At 38.1% G+C, this 15,963-nt stretch overlaps 1 protein-coding gene across 3 annotated transcripts in view; it reads left to right on the top strand.

Annotated features, from left to right (window-relative positions):
• The window catches only part of mgat4c (mgat4 family member C), a 198,990-nt gene that overhangs the window by 150,552 nt on the left and 32,475 nt on the right, over positions 1-15,963 (top strand). The window lies entirely within an intron of this gene.

Raw genomic sequence — 15,963 nt, 5'->3', positions numbered from 1 at the left:
TGCCTCCTAATAGCTCCTGTTCAGCAGTGGTGCGAAGGTGTCAATCCCTTTTCCAAGTGCCTCAGAGAAACTTTGCATATTTAGTGTTTATATGTACTTGACATAGTGATGTCAATTGATTAAAACATTTTATCTGATTATTTGTGGTTAATCATAAGTCATCCCTTACAGACCTGAATTAGTTTTGGGTGATGGAAAAATGAAAATACGAATGCTGTTTTCTTTAATGCACACAAAAGAAGATTCTAGGGCTACGTTCACATAACAAACCACATTGCTGCAATCAGATTTTTTGCTCAGATCTGATTTGGCTATTTTGACGGTTCACATTCACAAATGTAAATGAGCTGTATCTGTGTGTAATGTGAACGAATCTGTTCCTGAAATGCCTCACATGCGCACATTAATACATGTATAAACACCACCTTCTTTACCAACAACAAAAAAATCTCATATTTGAGAGACGACTCGTAGCTTTTTAAAGGGAAATGTATGAGTTTGTTAGCAGCTCATATGTGGAGCATCTTTTGCTGGAGTGGAGAGTAAACAGCTGGTCTGAAGTACATGCTCAGGTCGAGGAGGAGAAAAAAGGTAATGAATTCTGATTTGACCGTTCATATTCATGTCAAACGTCCATGGAATGGATACGTATCTGATTTTGGACCCCATATGAAAGTTACTCAAATCTGATTTGAAGAAATCAGATTTGACACGTTTACACAGCCATGAAAAAATCAGATCTGCACCACATTGAGTAAAAAATCAGATTTGAGTCACTTCAGCCTGGTAATGTAATGTGAACGTAGTCTAATATATCTCTCTAAAAATGGAATCCAGTAAACTTACACATAATGTGGAAGCAAGTCTTATACATCTCATTTATTTCCAGTTAGGTAGTAGATTTTATATCACACTTTATATCACTTTATAGCACATACTGCACATTTTCCTATGTGATAGAGTCAAGGGGGGTGATGGCCTTTCTGTCATTCATTTATGTAGCGAAAGTTAACTGATAGCTCTTTAATGATTAATAGGAAGGAAGGGTTATGTCGTCAAGATCCTAAGATTTCAGTTATTTTAGTGTTAAGAGGAAATATTTGTAGTGCAGTTCTTCAGAAGATGCAACAAGAGATACACCAAAATTATTGTTGTGTCCTAAATCAAACAAAACTAAACATTTGTCCAAAGGGAGAATCCCAAATACTGGACAGTTGTTTTTTTTTTGCAGATTCTCATTAATTTTGTCATTTTTAACATGTCATACATAACAACAAAGCACTATGATTCAAAGGACATTTATATTATACATTAAAAACAAACACAAATGCTGAAAGCCACATTTGAATAATGTTAGCTCTCAGAACCTTTCAGGTGTTTTAGGCCGAAAGACATCTGACATATGGTAACCAGGGCCAGGATTGGTCACACCTGCTGTAAACATCCCACATACTGGTCCCAGTGGGCTCTCAGATGTACAGTATCTCGCTCATTGACCTAGTCACTAAGAAATGACAATGGCAGAAGTAATTGGCCATAAAGTGTCTGCATGTATTTGAGATCCTGTTTAATCTTTAGGATCAGTCTGTATCCGTTTCATTTGAACACTCTAACAGTACTGCGTGTGATTTGTTTTTCTATGGCTCCAGACTTCAGACATTCCAGACATATGGTAATTGAAAAAGTGCTTCACTGAGAAACGAACAATATTCCCCTAAACATGAGACAAACAAACATACCTTAACAAACAAGCCTTACGATCAACCTGTGCTGGGGTGAGGGAGAGTTTTTGGTAATTATAGCTGTAGACTCACCCTTTACTGTAAGAGTCAAATCCCAGCTGGCCTGTCCTAAAAATGTGGGCTCATCATTCTCTCATATTTTAATAAGACTTTTTACCAGTTCCTAATGGAGAGCTGGCAAGTGCATGCATATTAATTACAGTAGAAGAAAGAGCCTTTCCTGCCAGTATACAGTAATGTGAAAAGATTAGAGCACCCCATTAAATATTAAATATTAAAGGCCCTATTTTAGCGATCTAAAGGCAAGCTGTCAGCCGCGCACCTTGATTTAGGGTGTGTCTGTGTGTCTTTGGTATCTTAAGTATTCAAAAAATACACACAAAAGATGTGTACTAATTAATTTCATTAATCTTAGGTCTGTTTTGCTCATAATGTAAAATAAAAAAAAAAATCAGTTTGTCATTTGCATCACGTTCCCTTTAAGAGCCAGGTGCACTCTGACTTTGGCGCGTTGATATTTTAACAGCACTGCTTTTTGAGTGTAAGGTAGGGCCCAAGATCCTCTATTCTTCTATCAATTATCAATATTCTTCTTAAAAGGACCTATATAAATGTATTATATTTCCTTTAAGCAGTGCTTCAAACAGTTTGTTCGTATTTGAATTGTTTGATCCGAAGCAGAAATCTGTTTATTTTTTTTTAGCCTCTGCTCCCACCCACTGTTCAATTACCAGTCCTGTTTTACACCCTGGGTTGCCAGGTTTGGAACACAATAGAAGGCATAGACACAGTTCTGCAGTCTCAGCATCCATGTATAAAGCTCCATATCCAGAGATGGAGTTAAATTCAAGTACATATTAAATTGTGTTTGATAAATGGAGACAGCTTAGGAGTCCAGAAGGACTACAAGACAAAATTAGCTAAGCTGGTTAATTGTCTCTATAGACTCAGTGATAAAGCTGATTATACGTTGCCATTGCAAAAGTTCTTTAACTTCTCCTGTGCACATATGTGTAGGTTCAGTGTCCACAATCTGGCAACCCTTTATGTCTGGAGAGGAGGGAATGGTGCAGACAACTCCATCTCCAGTGATTTTACATTGGACTGTTTTAACCATTTCACAAGTTTGCTGTTTGCTATTAACATTTAACAAATAGTTTTTGAAACATTTCTTCAGTTGTATGTGTTTATTTATTTTACCGCTATCTCTTAATAGTGCAAAAATGTAAGGGCAATGTGTCTTAATGTATTCATGAGAAAAATTACACTGCTGTGTGTTACTGAGATGGCGACAGCTTTTGACTTTTACATGAAGCAGTTGCTAATTTAGGGCTAGAGAATGCACTTTTGATTGTGTAGCTCTACCTCAGCCACTGCACATTATTGCAACTGGCAATGTTTTCAGTTCTAATTGTAATGTATTTTCAGTAAAATAGGTCTGTTCATCTTTTTATGTTCAACAAAAATCATTGTGCAATTCAAGAATAATTTTTTAACAGATAAAACACTGACTGGTTACATTTCTAAGTAAGTAAATCTGTTTATTCTTACTTGCGTGTCATCAAACAAATGAACAATGGTGTTTACCAAACGGCTTTTGTTGTACAACATACCCAGTTATTAAAATGGCATCTAATTAGAGGCATTGAGCAGGCGTTTTACATAAGATTAATTGCGTTTTTAAGAGCGCTTTCTCTTCATTATCATTCTGTCTTGCAAATGGATTCACTGCAGCAGTGATGCATATTCATTTTCAGGAGGCTAGGAAATAGTTGGGAAATTAGCCAAAGGTGGATCTAGACTGCAGAATCCCAAGTGCACGGGCCTCGCTCTGCCCACTAGGCCCCCCTGACTGATTCAGAATATGCTGATTAAGAATCAGTTTAGGAATTTACATCTCTTAAAGTTATGCAAAACTTATGTAGAGAGGAATTATACACAGTCATATCAGAATATTCTCAACACCTCTTTGTTTCTACATTCAGTGTCTTTTTTATCAGCTCAACTGAGCTTATAGGAACACTTTAGAACTGTTACTGTACAGACTCTAGTCCTTCTGGTTCTCTGCATACTTTATTATCACCCTCTTCTTCAAAGGTCACGATCCCATAGGACCATCACAGAGCAGGTAGTATGCTCTGTACTGCAGTGACTGCACTAATATGGTGGTGGTGTGTTAGTATGTGCTGTGCTGATACAAGTGAAACAGACACAGCAGTGCTGCTGGAGTTTTTAAACATATCAGAGTCACTGCTGGATTAGCCGGAACAGTCCACCAACTAGAAATATCCAGCCAACAGCTAAATTAGCTAAGCTGGTTAATTTTCTCCGCGTAACGGGAAAGCACTGAGCTTCAGCAAAGCATTGAGTATTTGAGTAAAGTAGGTAAAGTGATCCAGACTAGTGCTGGCTAACACCATCATGCTACATCATGCTAATGTCAACTGCTATCAGTCACAATTGAAGAGCAGACAGGCCACAGCTGTCTAAATGATCTCAGCAGCAAACAACGTGACAGAAGTATATGAAAGACACTCTATAGAGTTTTAAAGGTGATTATACAGTGCCATTGCAAAAGTTCTTTAACTTGTCTTGCACTCATTTGTGTAGGTTCAGTGTGTACAACCTGGCAACTCTTATGAGTGTCTGGAGAGGAGGGAACAGTGCAGACAACTTTCTCCAGCATTTTAACATCGGGCTGTTTTATCCATTTGACAAGTTTGCTGTTTGCTATTAGCATTTAACAAATAGTTTTTGAAGAAATTTTTTCAGTTGTATGTGTTTATTTATTTTATCTTCATCTCTCCAGCCAATATCATGCTGTGGTCAAGGCACCTATATCAACTAGTGGATGACCATTATAAAAAATAAAAAAAATAAATATATATATATATATATATATGTATATATATATATATATATACACATATACATATATATATATATATATATATATATACATATATATATATATATATATATATATATATATATATATATATATATATATGTATATATATATATACATATATATATATATATATATATATATACCTGGTTTTAGACCACAATAATTTATTGTGGCGACGGACAGTTCTGGTGGAAACAGGAGAGTTGAGGTGCACATTGAATTCTGCCGTGATTTGGGCAGCCGTGGTTTTATTTTTTTTGGATACAATCTGGGTTAGCACCCCAACATACCTTTCAGACAGCTTCCTCTTACAGCGTCCACAGTTAATCCTGTTGGATGTGGTTGGTCCTTCTTGGTGGTATGCTGACATTACCCTGGATACCGTGACTCTTCATACATCACAAATACTTGCTGTCTTGGTCACAGATGCTCCAGCAAGATGTGCAACGACAATTTGTCCTCTTTTGAACTCTGGTATGTCACCCATAATATTGTGTACATTGTAATATTTTGAGCAAAACTGTGTTCTTACCCTGCTAATTGAACCTTCACACTCTGCTCTTACTGGTGCAATGTGCAATTAATGATATATATATATATATATATAAACATATTTGTCAGGATTTGTCTCTGACTTTAAATATACAAGGTGGAGCAGCTATAGGTAGAAGTGTCTAATAGAGTGCACAGTGAGTGAATACAGTGTTTAAGAACTCCATAAGCACTGCCTGTGTACCTGTTCTGCCCATACATACACAGCACAACACACACAATTCTAACACACACTAACATCAGACGGACAACTGTGTGACAGAAATATATAATGATTTGAATTAAAGCAAATAAAGGCAAGTGGATCCAGGTGATCCACATCAGTTGCATGATTGTTGGTGTCAGATGGGCTGTTTCTAGTAATTCTGGAGCTGCTGATCTCCTGGTATGTGCTGAGCATATTTCAGAATGCACAAAAGCTTATGCACTTTTCAGGTAGGGTTCATCCTTTGTCTGATAAGAACAGAAAGCTGAGGCTGCAGTAAGTAACATTACAACAATTACGCAGAAGAGCACAGGTGGTAGGTGGCTCCATAACTCCACCCTTTGTTTTTGTGTCAACATATCAACAATTTGGTATAGGTGGTATGATGGTGACAGGAAAGTTTTCTTGGTACATTTTGGGTCTGAATCATGCATTTTTAAGGTTAAAGGTTTATAGGAGAGGGTTTTAGTGGCTTAGGTGTGTGTGTGAGTGTGTGTGTGTCTAATACAGATCAAAAAAGCACAAAAAGATTTAAGTCCAGCTCCCAAATCCTCTCTGCAGTCATCAATAATAAAGGGACTGGAGCTTGTACTAGTCCTTGATTTGCTATTCTTTTCGGTTCTGGCAGGCTGATAAGCTGTTGTTCTATAGTTTTTCTATCAGAGCCGCAGAGACGTCGGAGACCATGGAGCAAATGAATGCTACATCAGACATCAGAACAATGTCAGGGTTGAGTTTTCCTGTAGCCTGAAACTTCACGCAAAGTTTTCCTTTTGGTGCAAACAACAGCTCCACCACAGACAGTTCTGATGTTTTGTTTTACCTGAGGCTGGTGGAGGGATTTCAAAAGAGAACGGATAGACTTGGCAGACCATGAAATAGGCAGCAGCCGATCCACTTTTAAATGTCTTTCGGACGTGAAGTGCAAGATGTTCTACATGCCGAAACCCAGCAGGGATTCGCTGACAGCATGTCTGCCTCTTCCATGAGCACTTCAAATGCACTTCAGATTAGTTGTGTATTCAGGAGTAATGACTATTATTACTATTACTAATATTTTTATTTAAGGAGAACTCGGTGTAAAATGGACTTTTGGTGTTGTAAAAACATGATAAAAAGTACTTATTTTGATGAATAGCACACCTCTGCCCTCCCACAGCGTTCTGAGATCCAGAAATTTTTAACAGTTTGTCCAAACACCCTTCAGACCGGGTGACACAGGGCATAATTTGCCCCAATAAATCTCTTTTTCCACTGTTATCCAGGCTCAAAGTAGCTCCACACCTGCTTGCTAGAATCTAGAGAGCCCTGACATTTAAAACGAGGCATTAATAACTTAAAAAATGAACAAGAAGCTTATTAAAAAAACTCTGTTTACATTCGGTAACGCTAGCTTTAGCTCTGAGCACCGCCATTACTCCTTGCACCGGCCACTATGTGGAGTTTATGTATATATATGTCTATGTTATTATTAGTTCAGTAATGGCGGCGTTTGGAGCTAAAGCTCATCTTATAGAATGTAAACAGTGTTTTTTAATAAGCTTCTTGTGCAATTTTTTAAGATATGAATGCCTCGTTTTAAATGTCAGGGCTCTCTGGATTCTAGCAAGGAGGTGAAGAGCTACTTTGAGCAGGATAACGGTGGAAAAAGCGTTTTATCGGGGCAAATTATGCCCCGTGTCACCCAGTCTGAAGGGTATTTGAACAAACTTAAAATTTCTGGATCTCTGAAAACTCTATTCATCAAAATTAAAAGCAAGTAGTTCTTATCATGTTTTACTACAACAAAAGTCAATTTTACACCTTCTTTTCTCCTTTAGGACTGTAAGATATATCTTTTTTATGTTAATGCAATGTAAATGTAAAAAGCTGCAATAACATTGTGAAAAGCATCAATCTAAAATGGTAACAACAGAGGGAGCTCTTTTTGATGTAGACTGTAATCACATGACATATTGAGGCTGGAGGTAGGGTGAGGAAGAAAGAGGTGGAGTGATGTCTTTGCCTGATGAGAAAGTTGAGTGCGGCCAAAACCTTGGTGAAGCTTAAACTAATTTAGGATTTTTATTTATTGTGTTTCACCTCAATATTTTCATATCTGAATGCATTATCGCACATTGCCTTTTTTGTCCCTATTGTACATCAAGTTCCACAAGTATGTTGTACAAATTATAATAGCTTATTATTATAGGTTTTGGAATACACTTAGAAAGGACTAAGAATATCTGTATTCTTAGCTCATTCATGCAAGTATCAAATTGGCTATTTGTGTAGCAACAGTACAGTTCCTTAATCCAAGTGTCCAAACCTCCTCAGAATGTAATTAATAATGTAATTAACATGAAGTACATCCCTTAATTGGTAGATTTTTCTGATAGAAATGTATTACTGATAAGAGAGAACATTTGAACAGAGAATAATGAGTTGACAGAAAGGCTACAGTACTTCAGATATTGACTAAATTATGTTCACTGCAGCCTCAGCTTTCTGTTCTTGGCTGACAGAAGTCATTTTCATCCTCTGTCGCTCATCTACCTCCTGGTTCAGAATTGTAATTAATAAAGATCATCTCTTGAGTGATAGGTTTGCTGATAGAAATGTATAATTGATGAGAGATGTCATTGAACAGAGAATGATAAAACTAGTTGGAGCCGACAGTAAGGATGCAGTAACTCAGATATTGGAAAAGTTCTGTTCTTAACTGACAGAAAAGTACACAAATAGGATCTTCTTCTGCTGTAGCCTATCTACCTCATGATTATTAATTAAAACATTCAGCGAATGATCAGACTGGTTGGAGCTGACAAAAAGGCTACAGTATCTCAGATAGTCACTGTACATTGTATAGAATTTGCAGTAATGCTCAACATGTTATGAACAACCTTGAGCTGGAAAGGCTAAGACAGCAGAATACCAATCACCCAAGAACAAAAGAAGAAAACAATATGGTACTAATGGCCTCCTGTTAGCCATCAGCAGCACAACCACTCCTGAATGTCTTTCGGATGTGAAACGAGTTTGTTTGACGTTCCGAAACACAGCCGGGATTCGCTGACAGCATGTCCGCCCCTTCCATGAGCACTTCTAATTATTTGTGTGTTCTGGAGTAATGACTGTTGATGGAATTTTACGATATGCTGCTATTTATTTTCCCAGTGCGTTATGGGAATTGGAAGTCGGAAGAATGATTGCGTGCATGGCAGAAAGTTATTCCACATTGCTACAAGCATAAATGTCAGTGAACAGAATAGCACTCATTAATTAAAGACTGATTGCTTTACAAATGGGCTACAGCCTCATTTAATTCCATTGGAGTATCACTTTAAGCAGGCTTTACTAAGAGAGAAAATGAGAAAATAACCCGCTTTTTCTTCAGGAACAGGGCAGATAGCACTGCTTAAAATCTGGATTTTGTTCTAAAACGTTTTTTTTATGTTTATTAACCATTCTAAATGCCATTGATTAGCACCATAAAAAGTCACGTCTACTTTCCATTTAATTCCCAATTCTCAATTTCCGCTTCCTAAATAAAATGACCATTGTTTGCATTGTGTCAGCAGCTTAAATGTAAAGGATACTATTAATGAAACCATGTACAAGCGGTTAATGTTAATGTGGAGCGCAGTGCGAACCTTGTTCGCGATTAAGCACTATTAACTTAATAAGGGCAAGGAGGGAGGGGGGATGATGGCAGTCTCAGAGCAGTTCATAATTAAATAATGTGATAAATCTGGACCTACATCTTCTACATCCTCTGGCTATGGCGAGATTCAATTCATCAGATGCTAATGACTCTCAAAAGTAAGCGACACATGGAAATGATCCTCCGGAATGGTCTTGTTTTGGAGTATCAGACACCCTTGGTGATTAATGCGGGGGGGGGAGTGGATGGTATTGTATATGTAATAAAGGAAAAACAGATTACTCCAGCCATATGCTGGCCCTTATTAAATATTCATCACTAATGCACTCGGGATTTGAAAGCTGCTCCGTGTGGTTCCGGACTGAGAGGAGCTGAAGGAGGCCTTCGCGAATGAGGCTTTTCTCTGGGATTACCTGGATCAGAACACGCTAGCCCAGTGTTTGCCCAGAACACACAGAGGCACGGAGCTCATTCCTGCAGTAATAAGGTTGTGTGAGAGCGTCTGATTCGCTCTCATGTCTAATTATTTGCTCGGTACTGATCTGAAGCTTCCTGAGTGATCGTGTTGTACAGTCTGTATTCAGGAGGATATTGTTGCACTGTATGAGGGATGTTAGTATTATGTTTAATGCTTGGGTTTCTGGGTTACGGAGTACAATGATATTGTTGGAAAATATCCTTCAAAAACCCATTTAAACATACACAAGCAAGCAAAGTAAATTTAAGAGCATATTTTTTTTAAAACTGAGGAGGAACACGACAACTACAATGTGTAAAAGTTACTGCAATAAAAAGAAATATAAAACTTGCACAAAATAAATGAGGTTACAAAATTATATATTTCTCTTCTCTGCATATCTCTGCATTCAGAATGCATTAATAAGAAAATCTCTCTTTTTTTACTCCAATATAAAAGACAAGTACAAAATCAAAAGAGCTTGAATTATTATTATTTATTTTTTTACAAGCTGTTGGCAACCCGTCCAGAACGTGTCCGCGACCCCCTTTTGGGTCCTGACCCACCAGTTAAGAATCACTGGTCCAGGGGACCACTACTGTCTAGGGGACCATCCATTCAAACCATAAGCTAGGAGTTTTTTTACAATTTTCTACATAACTGTCTTACAATTACATAGTTGACAACTTGTAATTTTTAATTATGGAATTTTTTCACATATTTATAGGGTCTGCATGACCAATCAAATGAATAGGTTAAATAAATATATCAATAAATCCATAACTCCTGGTAATTACTTATTTTTGAGTATTTAATCCTGTTCAGTAACACAGATCCTGTGAAGTTATGCAGAGAATCGTTCTGTGATACATCGAGTATCACACAGTTATGGCATAGTGATATTATCGCTATCATGTGCAACATACGGGGATAATATCATATTTTGTGAGATGCCCTCTGATTCCCACCTCTACTTTATAGTAATAACCTGTGATATCGTGTTTAGGTCTGCTTCATGCTGGTGTATTTTGGTCATTCCTACTTTACTCTAAACCTCAACAAAATGACATATTGTGATACATGTTGTGTTTGTATTATAAAAGTATTATGAGTTTTTATTGTTTTCTTACCATATAGTCCATCATAAATTAAAGGACATTAAATATAGTTTGACAAAATGTTTGTTTTATTTTTTTTAACCACCCAGTGACTGTGAAGCTGAAGCTAAAGCTGAAGTGCTCGTTCTACTGTCACACCATTCCCTGCAGAAACTTCATTTCTACTTCCCACTTTGATGTGCCATATCTACCATGGGCGAGGGAAAATAGAAGTGGTCCATAAGTCTTCATTTCAGAGAGTGAGAAAGCGAGAGAGAGGGAGAGAGAGAGACAGACGGACAGACAGAGAGAGAAAGAGAAAGACGTTCAGTGGAGACTGCTGCAGCACTGGACTTGTCACACTAAATGTGTAGAGAGGAGATAGTGCTTTCTCATGTTATCTGCCACCAGACGCTCACCCCACAGCCATTTTCTCATTTCAGAACGTGCGACCTGTCAGTCACCTTGGCTCTTTTTTTCCACAGCTTTTAAGGAAGCAGCATGTGCCCTCAGTATTCCTTCAGAAAATTGACACAGTGAGTCAGTGCCAGATTTTGGCCGGTGGTGTGGGCTATGCTGGGAAGAGTGAGAAAGCCTGGGCGAGGTGCAAGTTGCTGTAAAATATAGCTTGCTATAACTTGCTGTTGCGATAGACTTCTAGCTTAGCTGACAAGTTCTCTAGAGTAACATTTGCCGGTTGCCAGTCCCATGACAAATCCCATCAAGAGTTCTGTGTATATTATTTTTAATGATTTGGCTGTTTTTTTCCAAATAATAAGACTACATGTATGTTTGTCTTACTTTTCAAAGATAAAACAACTACATTAAGTACATAGAGCACAACATATTTATTTTAGTAGTGTGTTTATCTTAGCTACTATGATAATTATAAATTTACTTTAGCAGTGCTATCTGTTCGAGTCATTCGAGACATTTGGCTAAGTATTAAGGTAGGGCAAGTTTAGTCATAAATTTACTTCCACACTGCTATTTTAGTCATGAATGTGATTCAGCAGTCTTTTATCAGACATACATATATTTCAGTATTTCTATTTTAGTCATGAATGTACCTCATGAATCCACCTAAACAGATAAATTATAGTCATAAATCTACTTCAACAGTGCTATTTTAGTCATTAATGTACCTCATCAGTGCTATTTTAGTCATTCATCTACTTTGACAGTGCTACTGTATTTTAGTCATGAGTCTACATCACCAGTGGCATTTTAGTCATGAATCTTCCTCAACAATGCTATTTTAGTCATAAATCTACCTCAACAGTTCTATTATAGTCATAAATCTACTTCAACAGTGTTATTTTAGTCACAAATCTACCTCAGCAGTGCTACTTTAGTCATAAATCTACCTCAGCAGTGCTATTATAGTCATGGATCTACCTCAGCAGTGCTATTTTAGTCATGAATTTTTGTAAACAAATGCCAAGAATTATTTTTTAGTCTAGCCCTGTACGGCATGTATCTTTCAGACTGTGTCATACAGTTTGTGAAGTAAGGTAAGAATTCTAAAGGTGAAAGAAAAACAGGGTTGTTTGGAGTGTTGCCACAGTTCAATACTTTCCAACACTGGTCCTGAAGGACCCCCTGCCCTGTCCATGTTTTTTTTTTTTACTCTTCTTTCAGCATGACTAATTCTGCCAATCAGCTAATTAACTACCCCTTCATTAGTTGTGGTAGTGGAAAACCACTGAAATGTGTAGGGCAAGGGGTCCTCCTGGACCAGGCATGGGAACCACTGAGATATGGCATCACTCCAAAGAACACTATTTTTTTTTTCACCTGTGAGACCAGTGTTGGGATCCACTGCTGTACACTGACTTAAAGAATCCTTCCATCCGGGAAACTTTCCAAGAAACTGCCTAAGAATGCTAACTAGAGACTTAAAGAGGCACAACAGGGTCTTTGGGGTGATGCAATACATTAGCCTTTCCCAACACTAGCTCTGGAAGTCTCCTTTGGATTTAGGTGAATGGTATTTTAGTTTCTTTCATGAGGATAAATCAATTATTGTGTCCCCAACAAATGCTTTGATGCCATTATGATCTAGATGATGAGCCAGCATCTAGATCAGTGGTTTGTTGTCCTGCATATCATGCCCAGAAGTCCTGGTGTCATGTATGAAGTGCAGTTTGATACAATGCCAGATCACATTTGGTCTTCAGTACAGGCACTCTGACAGCTCAACGTTACATTAATAATATCCTGCAACCAGTGACCCTTTTCTGAATGCACACTTCGGTGCACTATTCCAATAGGACAATGCTCATCCACACACTGCTGCTATTACCTATTAGAGTTTGCCTTGAAGACACAGATTCCATGCCATGACCAGCTACATCACCAACCTTATCTCTAGTTAAATCTACAGGAACTGCATGATTATTCAAGCTGCATGGCATGGGTTTGTCACAGGGTGACATTAGGAACCTCTACAACTCAGTGCCAAAATGTCTGGCATGTTATTTAGCTCAGTACATATGCCTGTCACAATAAGAATTGTTTTGTGGACGATATATTGTCCCAGGAATTATTGCGCTACATGATATTTTTGTCATTTTAAGTCTATTAAATACCACTGACATGATGATAACAGAATAGCATAAAAAAGTAATTCTACACTTTTTAAAGACAGTATTTAAACATTTAAATAATAATTTATTATAATTAGTTTGGGAATTATCTACTTATTTCTTCACCTACTTTAATCCACACTGTATGTATGGAGTCACAGTTATTGAAGAATGACTGGCTAAAATACTGTTCACTGTTATACATGTGAACAAATATACTAATAAACACAATAGACGATATCACGATTATCAAAAATGATTGAGGTCATGTTCATTTATTGTACAATAAATCGATATTACAATTATTGTGACAGACCTATCAGTACACAGAGTCTGTATCACTCTAAATTTTTGATCATTTATTGTTCCTAGTAAACTTTATCTTCCATTCAAATAGCATGGCAATCTGACACCTCTTTCTGGCCGTATATTATAGCGACTCTGCACACTACAGAGCACCCATGGCACCCATTGCAGCAGCACTGTGAGAGGTAACAGCATGTGCTGTATGAGCGATCAAGAGAGAAAGCGTCAGGCCTTAAACACATGCCAACGTGTTGCTGTTAATATTGGATGATGTTATCAGTAGCCTGTTGAGTGGAAGGTGGTGTGATATTACAGTGTGTGCTTTGCACAAAGGCACATCACAAACACGCCATGCATTGAGTCTGAAAAAAGCTCCAGCACCCATGAACTAGCAGAAGAAATGACTTAGCGGGCAGAGCATGAACTAATGCATGACTACGGTGGAGAAGTATAGCCAATAGAATATTACTCTCTGATGCAGATAAACATGATTCTGTTGCTACTATACTTAATTCCAGGTTTGGGCTAAAGGGGTACAATATAAAGCCTGGCAACGCTTATCTTGTCTTGATGCTGAATGCAATTAAATCATCACAGCAATGCTCTGAAATCTAGTAAAAAGCCTCCCCTGTAAAGTGGAGACACTTCATACAACAAAAACAGAGTAAGTTCTTTTTTTTAATACCTCTGATTTCAAAAGAAGCAATGAATGAACCTGTTTACCGACACTTTTGTTCATTGTTCATATGGTGTATTTATAGCTGCAAAGCACTGGTGAGTCAATACTGTTTGAATTACTGTTTAAACTTAGGCCTAAGGGAGGTCAGCTGGAAAGCAATATGGCCTAAAGACATCATTAATAGGATGAATCACCCAGACACACACAGAGAAACACTCAGCTGAGTCTGTGATTGGTCAGGAAAGCACACAGTTAAAAGCTTTGCGATTGGTTTCAGGCTTATTTGCACTTTGCAAACTTAGCTATTCATGTATCAGTTCCAAAAACAGGCTTAATGATAATTAATAATTTTGATTATCTCTTTGCAAAGGCACCTGTCAGTGGGTGGGGTTGTACATATTAGGCAGCGAGTGAACAGTTAGTTCATAAAATTGAGTGTTGGAGGCAGAAGAATGGGCAAATTTAAGAGTAAAGATGTACTTGCTGTTAACTATGCATTTGTGGATGCATGCTGGCTGCGTCATGTATCCTAAATCGTAATCGTTTTGGTGCATTGTTTGTGCACATCCTTAGAAATGAATGCAATACACACGCAAGGTGCAGTAATCTTAGCAGCACGACTACCAGCGTTGTTGTTGTTGTTTGGGTTCCTGTCTTCATATATATAAGCAAAACATGCTCACACTTCACTTCTCGAGCCTGTTTCGTCCACAAGTCACAGACGAGAGTGGATATATTTTATTTTAGCCGTCACCATTCTACACAAGCTGCTGCTCTCGCACTGCTGCTCTTGCATATGCGTGTGTCACTCAACTGAGTCAAATTAGTAAAGCAAATCGATTCATTTGTTCAGAATACTAGGTTTACCTTAATCCTGCCAAATTGGCCATGGTGTGAATCAGTTCATTTCTGAAATGAATCAAATTGCGCTAATTTGACTCCTTTGTAGCTAGTAAATGGGCTATATACAGTTTTGAAAGCATCAAACGAATCATTAATGAACCGAATCGTTTGTGGCGACGTAGTATTGAAAAAGCATCGAACGTTCGGTGCATCGTTCAACTTTAGACCAAACAGCAAGTATATCTCAAGTCTAAGAATCTAAGCCACTTTCACATGATTGAAATTGGTTACAAATGATAGTGAGACAACTTTGACAGGACATCTCCTAAAAATCAGGCCAGTATGCCATAAGCAGGTCGTACCTTGTAAAAGTGCTCCAAGGAAGGGCATCCAGTAAACCGAGTTATGGGCGCCCAAGATGCTCATTAAGGTGATCTATGAAGGCCCCGCCTCCTGGCTGTATTACACGGCATAAAGGATCTGCTGCAAGCGTCTTGGTGCCAGATACCAGAGTGCATCTTCAGTGGTATTGTGGAGAACATGCATAAAAAAAAATTATGTATTAGACAGGTGGTTTTAATGTTATGGCTGATTAATGTGTCTGCTATATATACAATAACGCAATTCTATGTAACACATGATATAGAGTTCAGCTTTAGTACGTCCGTGTCTTATTGCAGAATGAAGTAGGGGGTTGTGTGCAAGCAGCCCCCGGTCTTCTAACCTCCCCGGAGAGGCGGGGCTTGCGCTGTAATCTGGGTCAAAGTGCTAACCAGCGTGAAGGGCCTGCGAGAGGCTCACCGGCACATGAATCATTCCTTACACCTCTCATCTTCATTACGCTCGCCACTGATAGAATTTCAAAGCCTTTCATGTCTCCCACTGTCCTTAAAGGTAGAGCAGCAGCTTTCCAGCACACAGCAATGACTGAGAGCTCTCA

This window comes from Astyanax mexicanus, chromosome 9 (assembly GCF_023375975.1).
Source record: "Astyanax mexicanus isolate ESR-SI-001 chromosome 9, AstMex3_surface, whole genome shotgun sequence".
Classification (NCBI taxonomy): domain Eukaryota; kingdom Metazoa; phylum Chordata; class Actinopteri; order Characiformes; family Acestrorhamphidae; genus Astyanax; species Astyanax mexicanus.
This window is presented reverse-complemented; position numbering and strand designations above follow the sequence as displayed.